A 16931-nucleotide genomic window follows, 5' to 3' on the forward strand; every position below is an offset into this window, starting at 1 on the left:
ATGAAAATTGGATATGCTGTTTTGCATGTGAAAAAAACATGAACATGTTAAAATCTCACTTTCACATGTGGAATTGCAAGTTCATATATGAAAAACAATCATGTGAAAATCTAATTTGCAGTTTCTAAATCTAATTTATTTATTTAACCTCTTTGTTAAAAGATGGTGTCAACATATTACAGAAGCAATGTCTCCACCGGTGGAATTAGGGTGACCACATCTAAAAAGCCCAAATGTGGGACGGGAACAATTTTGCGGGACGTTCACAGAACAGAATATATTTTGGGGGGGGGGGGGGGCAGGTTAATGGATCAATCTCAAATGGTAACATAGTTCTACTGTATGAAGGTCACTTCCTGTTAAACGGGTAATCCTTAGTTGCTACATCAATTTTTGGATTGATAAATTAATGATACTGTATGTAACCATTGATTCTTGAAGAATATAACGTTAAATGCCTCATGAGCTTATTTAAACTGTTGTACCCAATCAAAACCAAAAATATCAGTTTGTTTTACTCCAATGTTTGTAAACAAAGTAAATGTAAACAATCATTGCTTAGCCTAAAAACATGGTTATGGGCTCTATTCAATCCGTAGAGCTGAAGATCCGCAATACTTCAGTGGTACGGATTGAATTTAGCCCTAAAACTATCATTTTGACATCATGGATGGTCAGTCCTTGCATCGATGCCGTAGTCTATAGATTTGAGAGTGGTTGCATTTCTCCAGCCCCCAGCTTTTAACTTAAACTGTGGCGGGGAGTGATAGTGTTATTACATGGTGAAATTGTTTATCTGACTCATGAAAATAAAATAAAAACACGTGATGTTTTTTTTTCCGTAAGGGTCCCTAAATATGGTTTTCGTACAAATGCTCACAGTCAGACTGTTGGAAAAGGTCAGACATTTTGATTGCTTAGGCTCCCCCTATGGATAGATCCAATTGAAAAACTTTGCTGGCTATTCTGGCAATTGGTATCGCCAACAATCTATCACCATGCACACCTTCCATCTCACCTCACATGGTTCCCAGTCCATGTCCCCAGTTATTGCCAATATAGGCACAAGCTTGTGGACCTAAAAGAATAACGCACTGCTCTGTTATCGACAGGACACATGCATGTGTCTGATACAGTTTGGCATAACCGATACGCATCATACAGATTGTACCTTGTATCTATTGAATGAACTAGCCTGGTCCCAGATCTGTCTGCTATCATGTCGACTCCTTGTCATTGCCAAATGACAATGAGTGGAAAGGAGTGGCATGACCGCACAAACGGAGTTGTGCCGAGGCTAGGAATGAACCCCCGCCTAACATTCTCAAAAAGAAGTCATGAAACAAATGACAGAACAATGTTCTCATAAGTGGGAACAAAGCTAACCCCAAGAATAATCTGCATTGCATAGTCAGAAACCTGCAATAGTAGGCTTGTTTTAGAAAATCTAGTTTAGTCTGCAAAATCTCAGTCATCCACCATTGTTTAATAAAAATAGGCTTAGCTAAACTCAGCAAAAAAATAAATGTCCTTTTTCAGGACCCTGTCTTTCAAAGATAATTCGTAAAAATCCAAATAACTTCACAGATCTTCATTGTAAAGGGTTGAAACACTGTTTCCCATGTTTGTTCAATGAACCATAAACAATTAGTGAACATGCATGAGCGTTACACTGAGGCCTGTACTCTGGAGCAGGATTGATTTGGAGGTGGAGGGTCCATCATGGTCTGGGGCGGTGTGTCACAGCATCATCGGACTGAGCTTATTGTCATTGCCGTCAATCTCAACGCTGTGCATTACAGGGAAGACATCCTCTTCCCTCATGTGGTACCCTTCCTGCAGGCTCATCCTGACATGACCCACCAGCATGACAATGCTAACAGCCATACTGCTCGTTCTGTGCATGATTTCCTGCAAGACAGGAATGTCAGTGTTCTGCCATGGCCAGCGAAGAGCTCGGGTCTCAATCCCATTGAGCACGTCTGGGACCTGTTGGATCGGAGGGTGAGGGCTAGGGCCATTCCCCCCAGAAATGTCCGGGAACTTGCAGGTGCCTTGGTGGAAGAGTGGGGTAAGATCTCGCAGCAAGAACTGGCAAATCTGGTGCACTGCAGTACTTAATGCAGCTGGTGGCCACACCAGATACTGACTGTTACTTTGATTTTGACCCCCTCCTCCCCCTTTGTTCAGGGACACATTATTCAATTTCTGTTAGTCCCATGTCTGTGGAACTTGTTCAGTTTATATATCAGTTGTTGAATCTTGTTATATTCATACAAATATTTACACATGTTAAGTTTGCTGAAAATAAACGCAGTTGACAGTGAGAGGACGTTTCTTTTTTTGCTGAGTTTAGTTTATTCGCTTTTCTAAGTTGCTTCGGTAAGATTTACAAGTTGCTGCAGATACCATTTCCTGTCATGTGGAAGAATGGAAAATGTTCACTGTGAAACTTAAAACAAAGTAAGAATATGGAAGTGTAACTTCAAGACATCTGTATACGGCACCGTTTCACCAATAAGCTTTAGTATAACAGGGATGACTTTAGTACCTATACTGATATCTATAGGGGCATATCTGTCTCAAATCAATTATATTACAATCAAAATGAAATGCTGAATTCGCTTTGAAGGAGATTGTTATAGTTCCCTTCACTTCCACTTCTTAAAGGGTATCTTCACTATTTAAGCCGTTAAGTCCTTTTTACCACTCATCTGTGATGTCTTAAATTGACACTAGAATACTATAACAAAATAGTCATAATCATATGATGTTTTAGCCATGATTTGACTCTTGTTGTATAAGTATAATTACAAGTCTAATCAGTTCACTTGAACTTCTTCAGAATTGCTGTATAGGATAGTCAGTGACTGTGCTTCTCTATCCAGGAGATCCCAGTGTGGATGCTGCTTTTGGTCCAACTACCCCCCCAGGAATCAACTGTGCTTAATGGAGTTTCTAATTGTCTCTGCCCTGAATCTGAGAAGCGCTAGAACTGAAACGACTTGAGGTCCTATGTGATGAGATGAGATGGAAGTGTGATGGAATGGTGTTACCTTTGTTTCAATTTAACAGAAACTGAATTTGATCAGATCAGGATGAGGAATATTAATAGTGTTTAGTGTCATTGATGAAGGAAGTGAGTTGGATCGTTGCAGAGAGCAGCGTTGCAGTGTGTTGTAGGACGAGGGGACTGCAGGACTTGCCAGGGGTCTTCAAGCCTAACTGGGTGAACTGATGCTGGCATCTTTCACTAACAAAGACTATGAATATGTATGCTGTCCATGGTGCTGAAACATAAATATTGAGTGAAATGGTAAAAGCAGGGGAATCTACTTCCAGCATAACTGAGTTCAAGACTGCCACTATGTATGCTGTCCATGGTGTTGAAACGCAAGCATACATAGAAAGATATGACTCGTTGTCTATGGTGCTTAAACCTAAACTATTGAAAGCTCTGGGTTGCAGTCTGGGGTTACGAAATTACATTCCAGGCCGTGTAAGTTTAAGACATGTACCAGTTTTGTCTCCTATTGGCTGTCCTGGTGGCCTGTTTAATATGCAGTGCTGTAAATGACTCATTCCTAAAATAGCATTTCCTAATAGCTCTATAAATGACATAAAGCCGATGAACAAGACTACATGTCTGAGGTGTGTCAGTTTGTATGAGGACTTGGAACACAAATACTTGGGTCTTTCTACAGTAGTGTTGGGATGACGAGTCTCGCGCACTGCCGTCACTGCGCCGCGCATCGGCGGGCGAGAGGCAAAACTCGGGACAGAAGCAAGTGCAAGGGGAGCCTGTTATACCGCAGACTCGGAAGATGTTACTCACACACTCGGGTGGCCAATGAAATCGTTTCCCCCCTCTTTGTCATCATCGCCCAAGAGAAAGCATGCAAGGGTAGAGGCTATGTCTCACCGGCGGTAATTGTGGTCGACTTCGATCGTTCTCCACAGAAACACTGCAGCATATGCGCTCCTTTCTGAAGGAATGGCCTCAGAATCCTCATTGATTTGGGTTGGTGGGAGCCTTCCTCAATCCAAGCAATCCGGAGACACTATCACAACACTGGGCGAGGTAGCATAGCGTATAGCCACCTCGACTTAGAGTAGCCGCTCTCTCGGTTCACAAGCTTCAAAACGCCGGAAGGGCACAGTCTCCGGGACAAATTACGCAAAAATGAGGCATCATGAGTGTTTTTTCCCCCTCTTCTATTCTCGTCCACCGACGGTCATTCAGAACACTCTGTCTTCCAGGGCTAGGCTACGCAAGGACGTTAGAATGTTCTCCTAATTTGTACAGCTCGTCTCCGCGTCTTCACTGGCGGACGTAATATCAGGGAGGGGGAGAGAGAGAGAGAAAGAGAGAGAGTCCTAGTGCAAGCAGTGTGCACGCAAAAGTTAAACTGCAGGGGTAAGTGGCGGGACGGTCATGAATGAGGTAATGCGGTACCGTGCTGTTTGTCCAGCCGAGACAAAGCGAGAGACGCGGCACAGCTGTTGGGATTAAAACGCCAATGTTCCGCGATCCACAGGAAACCGGAGGACAACGTATAGCCTACGTCAGATGCAGCCGACAGTTTAAAGACAAAAGATGAGCAAATGCACGGTCATGATGAAAGAGTAGCGTAAAGAAACTTTTAGCCAATAGTCTACCATGCAGATGTCAAGTCTATTACTGAGGTTGACTCACTCTGAGTTCCACATCAACTATTAGCCTACTGTGCATAGACATATCAGTGGTCACTGTCTGGTGATGACGTAGGCAACCTAGACATCTGAGTAGTATGACTATATTTGGCCAGGACATATTTTTTTAATCATTTCTTGCAGTACCAATAGGTACCAGTACCAAGTCTGTTGAGCTCCCCAATCTTAGGTGAAATAAAAACAGACATGAAAGTTCCTGTGACTTGTGAATATCTTAATGATAAGTGATATAATAATATAATTTGATTAATATCAAATATCATTGTCTCTTGACGCATAATTGAAGTTTTTGAAAATAAAGAGGAATGATTATTGTAATTTTCTACAACACTTATCTCTATAGAGCATCTTGAGTTGTTCTATTATTACATTGAAAGATAATGATATAATTAGTCATTTAGTTTATTTTTAAACATCTTTCTCAAAAAAACACACATTAAAAGACTAGAATGTGTGTGCCTTAAGCCACACCCCTACAAATATAATGAGGCAAAGAGATTCCACCCCTCTCCAGCATGGCCACATAGTGAGTAGTCCCTCTGCAAACATTTGAGAAAGTGAATAAGCAAGTTGGTAAATCTTCAAGTATTTTTAAGAAGTGTCAATACCGAACATCTAATATTTCAAGAAATATGTAAAGTATGCTTTTTGGACTAAAATATATGTTTGCTGGTATGTACTATACATTTGTCCAAATGAAATCTACCCAGCCATATGTTAGCTATGGGGATTAATTACAGTAAAAAAATAAGTATAATTAGTCCAATCCGAAACTGTCACAATCTAAACAATTGACACCATAGAGATATAAAGAGGCCTCATCTTTGTATCTGTGCCATTATGGTCAGTTGTACATAGCGCTCTCAGAAACACGTGGCATTTTCCATTGTCAATGGACCATTCTAACTAGAGGTCGACCGACTATGATTTTTCAACGCCGATACCGATTATTGGAGGACCCCCCAAAAAAAAGCCGATACCGATTAAATCGGCCAACCTGTAATTCTAACTATTGGGATGATGGTGTTTTTTTTAAAATCTATTATGATGAGGCTTTTTTTTTTTTTTTTACCTTTATTTAACTAGGCAATAATGATGTTGAATTACACCATTGCTTTTGGTGCTTTGCACAGGGGACCCCCTGATATGCCAAAACTTGTGACTGAGTTTCCGGTAATGAATAATAAAGAAGATCAGCATTACACAGTCAATGCTCATCCCCTTAGGCTACATACCATTGAAAAACGAGAAGTGGGGATATTAGTTGAGAGCATTAACCATTTTGATCAATTGTGTACATTTTTAGATCTGTGTTGAAATGTACTGTATCTATAGCAGGACAGCAATGATCAAATGCTCAAATACATTTACAGAACTTCTGATCATTTTCTTGCCTTAGTACCTGACTTGCATATCTTTTGGTCAGACCATCTTTTGGTAAAATAGAAATACAAATGTCATCAGTAATATAAATGTACTGTTAAGTGTTTTGTTCACAGAATATTAAGTCCTAAATCATCATCTCCAACATTGTAACCTTCCATTATAGAGGTTTTCTTTGGTGTGGATTTATGCCTATACATTCATATCAGTTGTGTTCTTCCATTGCATTTACCTTTCCTTATTGCTATTGTGTTTCTGTGCGCCAATGGAACGTCAACAAAACTATGAGCAAACCAACCTTTGTATTGAATACATGGAATTGGATTGTGATGATACCGATGAATGAATCCTTCACACAATGTGCTTATTTTAATAATATTTTATTTGAAGTGTATGAAATTGTATGGTGGAATATGCATAAAAGGAGAGTCATTTCCCATAATTCTGCAACTTTGGATAGTTGTACTTCCAGTTTGGATTTTCATAATTTAGTGACTGCAAAGAAAATGTATTGATCTACTGGGATTTTTAAAAGAAAGACTACCTGCTTGCATTAATCTTTTTGCCTACAGTTATGTTCTTTTGATTAATGTATTTCCAATTTTCATAGTATAATATAGCTTTGATTAATGTGTTTGTGTTTTGAGAAGGCAACTACTGTTTTGAAAAAGTCCAGAGTTCTGTGTCTTTTGGACTCGGTTTCAAAATCGCCAACATTTTTCCAGAAAAAATGCTTGTACGCGATTGAGAAAAACTGTACTGTCACCGTTTCAGCACAGAGCCTTTTCATTTCTGGTAAAACCATAGAGTACTTTCTCACAGCATGGGAAGAGTTTTGTTTCCCTTAACCCTTGGAAACTAACAGCCAAAAGAATGAGGTAACTAAAAATGACCCCAAAACCAGTTGATTGGATTATGACCCTATGACCCACAGCCAAAACAAAACAGTGCTAACATCACATCATTTTGTTAACAGGCAAATGTTTCCAAACATTAATTCATTTGATTATTTACATTTCTCTACACAGTGCTCACATTAAAAAGTCATGATAAAGCAACATAAGGACGCTGTAGTGTCTATTACTGCTCAGCGTTGCTTAACACGATATAATCACAATACATCCCATTTTACAGTAGAGGGCGCTGTATGATTACATTTCCATGGAGAGTGAGCTGAGAAGAGAATAGGAGATTTGAACAGGGAGGGGGAGGTAGACAAGGATGAGGGGAAAGGGAGAGGTAGAGAAAGCAACACAGTTCAAGACATCCACAAAATTCAATCAAGGTTCCCTGCCAAGATATATGCCATCATTCATTGGTCGGTGCGGAAAGTCAATATTATTTTGTCAGTGGTTATGGTCGATGTGTTCAGAGGGTCCCTGGTTCGAGCCCAGGTTGGACTAAGGAGAGGGACGGAAGCAAAACTGTTACACTAACAAGCTGGATCAAGAACATGTGTACTACACAGTAATGGTATCCAAGCTCAGAGACACATTGAGAACAGGGACTGGTAGAACTGTAGTCATGCTTATGAGTTTGGTGTGAATTTGCTGTTTGGATTGCCCTGAAGCAGACACAAACCAAACGTGGGCTTTGATTGATTTAGGACTTTGTATAAGAGGGTTTAGGGATGAGTGGGGTCTTGGCTGGGGGATAGAGAGACAATAGAGAGAATAAGAGAGCAGAAGGAGGGAGAGTGGGAAGGTGTCATCGAAGGGAGGAGTGGGTTAAGGCAAAAGGAAGAGGGAAAGAGAGAGCAGGAGACAATGATGGAGGGAAAGAGGGAGCAGGGTGGGAGGTAGAGAGAAAGAGACAAGATGATGTACACTGATTATGCGGGATGGGGTCGATCCAGTTGATTTTATAGTCCTATTTCTGGAATTCACTTCATAATGAAAGTGTGTGGTACTGTAGCAATAGATAATTGTACGTACTTACTTCAAGTGATTTGACACATTGAATGATGAAACACAATTGATTACATGCCAAATGACGTGCAGAGGTGCTCGTTTTAATGAAGCTGAAATAAACCAGAGTAATTACAAGGTAATTATAAGTCAGTTTCCCATTTTAAGAAGTAATATGTTTCAAGAACCTAGACAGCAACAGTTCTTGCTGGGGAAGTTTAGCATTTTTGTCTGCATTGAAAAGTCTTTAAAAATATTTTTTTTACTGACCAAACACACACACCCCCTGGCTCTGCCATGGCATACAGATATTACAACATTAACAACATGTCACGACTTCCGAAGTCTGTCCCTCTCCTTGTTCGGACGGCGTTTGGCGGTCGACGTCACCGGCCTTCTAGCCATCGCCAATCCACTTTTCATTTTCCATTTGTTTTGTCTTTGTTTTACACACCTGGTTTCAATTCCCCAATTACGTGTTCATTATTTAACCCTGTTTTCCCCATGGTTTTTGTGCGTGATTGTTTTATGTATGTTCGGTCCGTTATTGTGGGCTCTGTATTACGACATGTTATTGGAATATTTGAGTAAAGTTACTTGTGTTACTCATCTCTGCTGTCCTGCGCCTGACTCCTCTGCACCAGCTACACCCAGACCATTACACAACATAACGTTTTTGTCATAAACATCAACATTTTGTCGTTATAAAAATAAACTGTTACCGTGTTCCAACACATATGCTTTCTGTTTCATAGTTGTAACAAAGGCACTCATGAATAAAATTGATACTTGAATTTTGGTGTTTTTTGTTTTTACATATAGCCTACAGTAACATAAACTAATGAAAAGGCTATTGTGTTATTTGAAATAAAAGAAACATTATTTGAATATTACCCAAGTCCTTCATAAACACAACCAAATTATTATTTTTGCAATAGCATACATGACATTTATTAATTACACTGTAAGAATGTAGCAATCAGAATGACTGCTCTTTAACTTGAAAGGGCGTCCCCCGAGGCCCAGCGCTTCTGAAGGGGCGTCCCTCGAGGCCCAGCGGTTCGAGTGTTAAGGGCATGTCTCAGGCTGGACATATTGGCAGTCAGAATCTTTAGTCTCCACCGAGTGTTGTTAACACCTCACGGTTCCCTTTATCCAATAGTCGGTGGAGAAACAGCGTCGTCCGGGTTTGGCCGGGGTAGGCTGTCATTGTAAATAAGAATTTGTTCTTAACTGACTTGCCTATTTAAATAAAGGTTCTATTTTTTTTAAATAAATAAAAAATACATAAACAATGGAGCAATACAACCTTAGATGTTGAGTTAAGATACAGTAAAACACTTGTACTAATGAATAAGGTCATTATTAATAAGTTATAATTCTTCAAATATCAATATATCATTATCTGAACATTGAACATTGAACACAAGGAAGTCTCGCAGATTTTGCCCTTAGATGGAAATGGCAAAGGCAAGTGACAAAAAGATAACTATGAGAAGATAACATAGACCCTAAACAGTGTGCAGATAGAAGGGTTGTACACCAATGATGTTGTGTTTTTACAGTATAAACTGTACAAGACTATTCTCTGCTAATCCATATGGGAAGGATTCATACACATTTTTATTTATGTCAGTCTTCATATTTGTCAATCTTATATGATTATTATAGCCTACTTCATATAAGAAAACACACAAAACATGTTTAATTCTTATACAATTCTTGGGTTTATCACATTTACAGTAGGTATATACAACATATAAGTTTAAAAAAAAATATATATATATATATATATATATATATATTGTACTATGCCTGTGTATAATTGTGGCCTACGTCTTATAAGACATACCACATACAGTTGAAGTCGGAAGTTTACATACACCTCAGCCAAAGACATTTAATCTCCGTTTTTCACAATTCCTAACATTTAATCATAGTAAAAATTCCCTGTCTTAGGTCAGTTAGGATCACCACTTTATTATTTCGGCTTTTATTTCTTTCATCACATTTCCAGTGGATCAGAAGTTGACATACACTCAATTAGTATTTGGTAGCATTGCTTTTAAATTGTTTAACTTGGGTCAAATGTTTCGAGTAGCCTTCCACAAGCTTTCCACAATAAGTTGGGTGAATTTTGGCCCATTCCTCCTGACAGAGCTGGTGTAACTGAGTCCGGTTTGTAGGCATCCTTGCTCGCACAAGCTTTTTCAGTTCTGCCCACAAATGTTCTATGGGATTGAGGTCAGTGCTTTGTGATGGCCACTCCAATACCTTGACTTTGTTGTCCTTAAGCCATTTTGCCACAACATTGGAAGTATGCTTGGGGTCATTGTCCATTTGGAAGACCCATTTGTGACCAAGCTTTAACCTCCTGACTGATGTCTTGAGATGTTGCTTCAATATATCCACATAATTTTCCCTCATCATGATGCAATCTATTCTGTGAAGTGCACCAGTCCCTCCTGCAGCAAAGCACCCCCACAACATCATGCTGCCACCCCCGTGCTTCACGGTTGGGATGGTGTTCTTCGGCTTGCAAGTCTCCCCCTTTTTCCTCCAAACATAATGATGGTCATTATGGCCAAACAGTTATAATTTTGTTTCATCTGACCAGAGGATATTTCTCCAAAAAGTACGATCTTTATCCCCATGTGCAGTTGCAAAACGTAGTCTGGCTTTTTTATGGCAGTTTTGGAGCAGTGGCTTCTTCCTTGCTGAGCGGCCTTTCAGGTTATGTCAATATAGGACTCGTTTTAATGTAGATATAGATACTTTTGTACCTGTTTCCTCCAGCATCTTCACAAGGTCCTTTGCTGTTGTTCTAGGATTGATTTTCACTTTTAGCACCAAAGTACATTCATCTCCAGGAGACAGAACGCGTCTCCTTCCTGAGCGGTATGACAGCTGTGTGGCCCCTGGTGTTTATACTTGCGTACTATTGTTTGTACAGATGAACGTGGTACCTTCAGGCGTTTGGAAATCGCTCCCAAGGATGAACCAGACCTACAATTTTTTTTCTGAGGTCTTGGCTGATTTCTTTTGATTTTCCCAAGCAAAGAAATCAAAGAGGCACTGAGTTTGAAGGTAGGCCTTGAAATACATCCACAGGTACACCTCCATTTGACTCAAGTGATGTCAATTAGCCTATACGAAGCTTCTAAAGCCATGTCATCATTTTCAGGAATCTTCCAAGCTGTTTAAAGGCACAGTCAGTGTATATAAACTTCTGACCCACTAGAATTGTAATACAGTGAATTATAAGTGAAATAATCTGTCTGTAAACAATTGTTGGAAAAATTACTTGTGTCATGCACAAAGTAGATGTCCTAACCGTCTTGCCAAAACTATAGTTTGTTATTAACAAGAAATTTGTAGATGTAACGGCAGATTTCCTCCTCTTCGTCTGAAGAGGAGTAAGGATCGGACCAAGATGCGGCGTGGTAAGTGTTCATGACGATTTTAATAAGAAAAGCACTGAACACTATGAAATACAAAAAACAATAAACGAATATGTGAAATAACCAAACCGAAATAGTACCGTGTGGCGACGAACACTCACACGGAAACAAACACCCACAAACCAACAGTGAAACCCAGGCTACCTAAATATGGTTTTCAATCAGGGACAACGATAAACAGCTGCCTCTGATTGAGAACCATATCAGGCCAAACACAGAAATAGAAAAATCATAGAAACACAAACATAGACTGCCCACCCCAACTCACGCCCTGACCATACTAAATAAAGACAAAACATAGGAAATAAAGGTCAGAACGTGACAGTAGAGTGGTTGAAAAACAAGTTTTAAGACTCCAACCTAAGTGTATGTAAACTTCCGGCTTCAACTGTATGTTACTTAAAATGTTTCAGGAGCACCAATATAAGAATCCTTATATGATTCATATAGATTATTTTCAATATGGGAATATACCAATGCTTGCTGCTTGCCTCTTTCCATTTCCTACCAAATTATGCAATTAAGAATACATTTAAAAGGGAAATATCGCAATGTTGACCCTTTGATGTATAGGCCTATGCATTGATAAGTATCAGTATATATTCTATTTGAGTCAACTCATTATTGGCTGCGATACTGGTGTTGCCAGAAGCTTGGCCCGACCCCTCTCTCCTTTCACGTAATTATGTCAACAGAAGCGAGGTTAAAATGTTCACCTTGTAAGGTGATAGGAGCTTAAAACAAGACAGTAACAGGAACTGTAAAGCTGAACGCCCAAAGGTGAAAGTGAAATCTTATTATACGCCATAATAATTATCAGTAAATAATATACAGTGATCCTAAACATCAGTTGAGATCCCTCATAACAATAATCAAATGTGTCAATATGCGTTTACATGGATGTAGAATAAATGATAACAATTTCTGGAACATTCCATGTCATAGTGCTGCAGCTTCTTAACAACAGCAAGGTCACTATTGTTCAGGGAGGGACTGGGAACAGAAATCGTCCTGGGAATTTTATATCTAACACACCAGGCCATTTTTTTCTTCGAGGCCCCCCCCCACACCGGCTCACTTTTTGATTTGAGGACCAAATTATTAGCCAAATAATGATCCACTAAAAACCCCAATTTATACAGGCCCATTAGGCTAAAAATGGACAGTCCCTCTGCTATTGTTCGATTACACACTGCTGCATGCATAATCTTTTTTAATGGCAAGTTGTTTACGATCCAAACCATTCAATTACAGATAACAGAAGTTCGATACAAAATGAACACATTCCTTTTGCAATTCTAACATGTTCCATAGCATGTGAAATGACTTGATAACCTGTTATTCAAATACATGTTTTATGTATTTAGGTACTAAAAACACAAAATGGAGTGAATTTAGTGGCAAAAGTCTGTGAATGGTAGCTTTTATGAATGTAACTTTTTTTGAATGTTAAAATAGATCCTCTGTAACAACAAAAAAGTTAGTTGTTAAACTATTTAAGAAACTAATACACTTTATTATCAGTGTAAGCCCAAATCATTTCTGTTTTTTTTGGTGTTTTTTTCACATTCAACTTTCACTTGCATGATTCTTTCTTTAAGTGTGCAGAACTGTATTCCCCTCACAGACTTTTGGCACTCGTCTTGCACAGAACTCAGCAGGCACACGCATTCAAACCATAAAAGGGGAAAAGGCAAGGAGGAATAGATACAAAAATATACAGCACAATGATGCCATTGCAACAAAAGGTATGCTCTTTTTTGTTTAGCACTTTACACTGGCACTTTTTGTCTCCTTTTGAGCATGGAATAAAATGAAGTATATTTTTGCATCTCAGCCTCCTTGATTTTTTTTTTTCATTTTTATGGTTAGAGTGGGAGTACCTGCTGAATATTCTTTCTCTCACGCACCCGACCACCATTCATTCAAGACTGAGCGCAGACCCTCATACTGCTTTTCTACTCCACTTGCATACAAATGACATTCGTAGTGGTAATTTGGGGATTTGTACAGTTGTAGAACTTACCTCACAGATTACAGAAATAGCAACCGCTAAGACCATGCAGCAGCTCCACTTCATCAGCTAGCCACAAGCATTAGACTGCTACACGATTGTGGTGACTTTTGTCACAAGGGTAAAGGGTCATGATCGTGCTTAACAAGCAAATAGCAGCGGTCAGATATTTCAATACCAGCAGCAGCAGCGAAATCGGAGTCCAACACGACAGTGCCCAGCAGCTGTCTCAGGTGAGAAGAGAAGAGGCCTACACAGGAAGAAAGAAGCAAGACACCTGAAGGGGAAAGACTCCCACACAAACACTATGCTAGACTGTAAACAACCCATACTCTTCTTCATTGCTTTCTAAATGGGTTCCAGTTACCTCAAACTATCTACTGTTCAGCCATTTTTACTTGACTTTTTGGTTTAAAAAAAAAGTGGAATGAATCTGCAAATAATTGAACTAGACATCTCCAGTAATGCTTTGAAACTACATTTCCACCATCTCTCTCTACCGCTATCCCCAACTTGGAGGCCCAGCATTAGCCTGGTCCCATGTCGGTTTGTGCTGTACAGTCAACTTGGTCAATGCCGAACATGGCTCCCCAACCACATCTGTCCTACTGACTTTCCCTGGAACTCCTTGTAGGTCTATACGATCCGTCCATACTCATAGCCTGGAACTCTGGGATTTCATGAAGTGTTTGCCTGTAATGAACTTGTTTGTGGGAATGCAATGATGATGATGATCAGGAGTTTGTGTGCCACTAAGTTAATAATCAGGGGCCCTAATAAACCTGAATGAGTTAGCATGCCACTCTTTTGCTGATAGATCCATCAGCAGCCCCCAATGCCCTCCAGGCCAGAGCTAACATTGGTTGAGTCAACCTAGTTTCCCATTATTACAACTTCATTTATCAACGTCATCATGGTCCATCAAACGTAGCTGATTGGTTGAATTTGTTAAAAGTGAACAGCGTACACAGTCTTTGTCTCATTTTAACCCAGATTTCAATCACAATTCACCAATAGAGTTCCTATGGTTGGTTTATTTCTAATTGAATTTAAGTTTGCCGACCACTCAATCAAATATCAACCAAAATGGTATGGTGATCTGATGTCTTTGCTCTGAGAGAAGATGGAGCTCTGGTTCAGGGCGTGCGGCTGGCTGAGTATCAGCAAGCCAAGCGTAACACCTTGGATCAGAGCTAGGGGAAGGGGAATAGCAAGAGATCTATAAACTGAAACAAAAAGGACGGGGAAAAGGAAGCTCCCAGTTGGCTGAAATGTCAACGAGTGAGCAATGTCTCTTCAACCTGCTAGGCAAGGCATCTGGAGCTACAAATCACAAAAGCATGACTGCAAATCTATTTAAGGTGCCACAAGAGTACCAATGGTCTGTCTGAGGAAAACATATGTACAATCATGAAGTTTGAGATTGAACGTGCATGAGTCTGCAGCAACGACAAAAATGTTATCCGTCTCTGCAAAAATGAACTGTACAGATATGACAGATATCATATTTCACAGATATAACTATTCGGCATTTTAAAGTGTTTTCCATGGTTGCAAACCACATTTCTAGAATGAGCCAACCACATATGAAATTCCCATAAATAAAAGTTGTTTTACTGTGTTGTTGTTATATCTGTATAGTGTATCTGCATATCTTGACTTCTACACATGTACTGTACTATTACTCAATCAATTGTGACACATGCATAATGTATTATGTTGTGTATGTAGTCCCATGAGTTGAAAATTAAGTCTTTTTGGGGAGTGTTACGGTAATAAGGTGAATTTGCCCCAAGATGCTGATCTTGGGTCAGTTTTTCATTTCCCCCACTAATGGTAAGGTTAGGATTGGGGGAGGGGAAGCGGAGCCTAGATCTGTACCTAGGGGAAACTTCACCCCCAAGCATAAAATACCATGAGAAGGGCTTTCCTCCCATCCCACAAGCATTTCACAGCACCTGCGATAACATCCGTAAATCTGTGTACGCGACCAATAAACTTTGATTTGGGACTCCTAGTCCAACTCAATATAAAAGATAAAACTTCAAGAATACTTCAACATTTGCATTATGGAGAGAAGGGGTTGAAAGTGTGTGTGTGTGTGTGTCAGCGAGAGCGTAATACGATTGTCAAACTCTGCAAGTGTGTGAGAGAGAGGAGAAGCAATTAAAAGGTGATGACAGCTGTGGTAGGCATGACACAGAAAGATGGGATTTTGAAAGATGAGGACAGCGAGGTAGGGAGGCAGGATGTAAAATATGAAGAGGTAAGCATGACTGTCTTTAAGGATCTCACAGTCCTTAATAAGAAGAACCAGGGGTAAACAGAAAAGAGGCCTAGGTCAGTAAAAGGTAGGCTAGCTTCGCTAATGAAACACAGAACACTGACAGAACAGAGCCTCCTAATATTGACATTTGGCTGAGTGTGTGTGTGTGTGTGTGTGTCGGTGTGTGCTTGCACCAGACAGGTTCAAATACTATTTTAAATAATTTCATGTACGTTAACTGGGCTTGATTGTGCTTACCTGGCCCAATAGAACCAACAGAATAGTCACAAAACCATGTCTGGCGCTCCAGACACCATAAGTGTTTGAAAGATTTGAAATAGGATTTCAACAGAAATTTGGTTTGCATGCAAATATCTATGCGTGAGTGTTTTTATTCACGCATGCCTGCCTGTGCTTCTGTATGAGTCCTTGTGGTTGAGAAGGATAAAGCTACTGACATTCTGTATCCATCCAACCACAAAACAAACTCTGTATCCCTGCACCAAGAAAAGTAATTCTGACACGTCTGTAAATTTTTCATTACTCCTGGGCCACAAACTGAACAATGAATAGACAAGAGAGAGTTTTGGGTGTTTAGAAGTGGTTCTATTGGCACTGTTTATGTGAGCGTAATTGGATTCACGTAGCGGTGTTACAAGTAGAGGTCGACCGATTAATCGGAATGGCCGATTAATTAGGGCCGATTTCAAGTGTTCTAACAATCGGTAATCAGCATTTTTGGACACCAATTATGGCCGATTACATTGCACTCCACAAGGAGACTGCGTGGCAGGCTGACTACCTGTAATGCGAGTGCAGCAAGGAGCCAAGTTAAGTTGCTAGCTAGCATTAAACTTATCTTATAAAAAACAATAATTCTTAACATTATCACTAGTTAACTACACATGGTTGATGATATTACTAGTTTAACTAGCTTGTCCTGTGTTGCATATAATCGATGCAGTGCCTGTTAATTTATCAAACCAAACGGGTGATGATTTAACAAGCGCATTCGCGAAAAAAAGCACTGTATCCAACCATAATCATAAACATCAATGCCTTTATTAAAATCAATACACAATTATATATTTTTAAACCTGCATATTTAGTTAATATTGCCTGCTAACATTTCTTTTAACTAGGGTAACTGTCACTTCTCTTGCATTCTGTGCAAGCAGAGTCAGGGT

This window comes from Oncorhynchus kisutch, linkage group LG30 (genome assembly GCF_002021735.2).
Source record: "Oncorhynchus kisutch isolate 150728-3 linkage group LG30, Okis_V2, whole genome shotgun sequence".
Taxonomy (NCBI): Eukaryota; Metazoa; Chordata; class Actinopteri; order Salmoniformes; family Salmonidae; genus Oncorhynchus; species Oncorhynchus kisutch.